At 43.4% G+C, this 2,731-nt stretch overlaps 1 pseudogene; it reads left to right on the forward strand.

The window, feature by feature from the left end:
* The first annotated feature begins 248 nt into the window (after window positions 1–248).
* On the forward strand, window positions 249–1,341 carry LOC143638640 (cyclin-dependent kinase 4 pseudogene; annotated as a pseudogene).
* Window positions 1,342–2,731: the final 1,390 nt, after the last annotated feature.

Consider the following 2,731-nt stretch of genomic DNA (forward strand, 5'->3'; position numbering starts at 1 on the left):
TGGCTATACTTCATCCATAGCAAGGCAGAGAGAAATATATATATATTAAGCCAAATGACAGGATCATTTGAACCATGGTCAGGTAAAAAGTAGGCATAGAATTTAACTCTGTGGGAGCTCAGATGTTAGTCAAAGTGCAAAGCAAACAAACATAAAAACCACAAACTTCCAAGTTGCTAGAATAAACCATACTATGAATTTCTAAACTAGACGAATAATACTGCTCTACAGTTGGTCACATGGTGAGGATGGGGGTGAGGGGCCTCTTTAGCCTGCAGCCTATGTTTATGGTCCCACCTGTAATGTCCAGCTGCCCCGACCCGACCCCACCCAGCTCTACCCAGCCCAATCCATCTCGAGTATATGGCACCAAAGGAACTGGCTTCAGCGTCCCCATAATCAGCCTGTCTCTGCAGCTCCTGGTGTGAGGTTCTCCCCTGATCTGAGAATGGCTACCTCACATATGAACCAGTGGCTGTGACTATGGGATGGTGTACAAAGCCTGTGATCCCCACAGTGGCCCTCGAGACTGTGAGAGTCTCCAATAGAGAAGGAGCTGGAGGTGGCCTTCCCATCAGCACAATTTGTGAGGTGGCCTTATTGAAGCGCCTGGAAGCTTTTGAACATCCCAATGTTGTCTGGCTGATGGATGCCTGTACACTTCCCTGACCAGGAGATCAAAGTGACCCTAATGTTTGAGCATGATGCCCAAGACCTAAGGACCTATCTGAACAAAGCAGGCACCGCCACCAGGCTTTCCAGCTGAGGCTGTCAAGGATCTGATGCGGTAGTTTCTAACAGGCCTAGATTTTCTTCATGCCAATTACATCATTCATCGAGACCTAAAGCCAGAGAATATTCTGGTGACAAATGGTGGGATAGTCAAGCTGGCAGACTTTGGCCTGGCCAGAATATACAGCTACCAGATGGCCCTTACACCTGTGGTTGTTATAGTCTGGTCTGTGCTCCCAAAGTTCTCTGCAGTCCACATATGCAACCCCTCTGGACATGCGGAGCACTGGTTGTATCTTTGCAGAGATGTTTCCTTAGAAACCTCTCTTCTGTAGAAACTCTGAAGCTGATCAACTGGGCAAAACAATTTTTTTTTTTTTTTTTTTTTTTACATGACTGGGCTAGAGGATGACTGGCCCGAGATGTATGTCTACCTCAGGAGCCTTTCCCTCCAGAGCATCTAGTCCGGCGCAGTCAGTGGTGCCTGAGATGGAGGGGTCTGGAGCTCACTTGCTGCTGGAAATGCTGACTTTTAACCCACACAAGCGAATCTCTGCCTTCCGAGCCCTGTGGCATTCTTATCTACATGAGGAAGGTGATCTTGAGTGAGCACTAGACTGGCTGCCACAGAAGGAAGAGATGCTGCCATCCTCCTCCTTCTAGACATTGAGTGGAGAGAACTCCATTGAGAAGGCAACCTATGGATGTGTAACCGATGTGATTCTGCAATCTTTGTAATGTTTTGAATAACCAATAAAAAAAATAAAAGGCAACCTCTGCCTTTCTCTCTGAGGTGTGAAGACTCCAGCTTTTTTTTTATAAATATTTATTTTTTTAGTTGTAGTTGGACGCAATATCTTTATTTATTTTTATGTGGTGCTGAGGATCCAACCCAGAGCCTTGCACGTGCTAAGCGAGTGCTCTACCGCTGAGCCACAACCCCAAGACTCCAACTTTTACAGAGAAGATTTTGCTGTTGGAGTCTATACATTAATTATGGGTTTGTTCAAGCCATTAAGTCAGGGAAGCTGCTTCTCTGGGTGAAATTCCCCAGTTCGAGAAAGCCCAGATCATGCTGGCACCCTGACCTTGCTCACAGCCTTAGGATCAAACGGCTTCCCAGAGACACCCGTAACCTGCCAAACACCAGACAACCTGTTACTGCAAGACCCCTGCCACACCAAGAAACAAGCACCAAAACAACACACCTCCCACACTGAAACTTTATCCCTGCCTTTGATGTACTTCCCCTTAAGTAAAGAAATCGGGCCTTTTTCAACTGTTCAGTTTCAGTTCTTATCAGAGCTAGAAGACCCATTAGAAGCCCTGCTTTTTAAATCTAATCTTTGGCTTTGGCTTTGATTTCTTGCTGATTATTTCAGATTTTTTATTTTCTCAGGATGCTCACACCTCCTGAGCAGTAACATGCTCTGCTGGGGTGCTGGTCACCCCATCATTTTGGTGCCTTAATGACATTTTTTCACCCACCCCTCCTTTTGAGACTTATCCTTCTCCTGCCCTGCTATTTCTATACACTAAGGGGTCTATCTCTCCTCCCCTTTCCTATCTTCATATTGGGGTCCTTTTTTAAATACAGGAAAACAAGACAAACAAATATGGTCTTAAAAAAAGCAAATGATACTGCTCTGAAAAAAAGAATGTCAATAAACAAAATAGAAATAAGAACTAAATAGAAATTCTAGTTCAAAAGTACAAGAACTGAAATAAAACATTCACTAAAGGGATTTTGGCAGTTTTTTAACAGAGTAAATACAAAGTTACAACATGACCATACACAGCAAACTTATTTGTATTAGCCCAAAAGTGGAAAAAATTCAAATATCCATCAACTGCTTGTATTATGTCTATAAAATGAAATTTTTGGCAATAAAAAGGAATGCAGTACTGCTACATGTTACAACATGAACCAGCCTTGAAAACATGCTGAGAGAAAGAAGCCAGACACAAAATATTACACATTGTATGATTATGTTTATAC

The sequence above is a fragment of the Callospermophilus lateralis genome, chromosome X (genome assembly GCF_048772815.1).
Source record: "Callospermophilus lateralis isolate mCalLat2 chromosome X, mCalLat2.hap1, whole genome shotgun sequence".
Lineage (NCBI taxonomy): Eukaryota > Metazoa > Chordata > Mammalia > Rodentia > Sciuridae > Callospermophilus > Callospermophilus lateralis.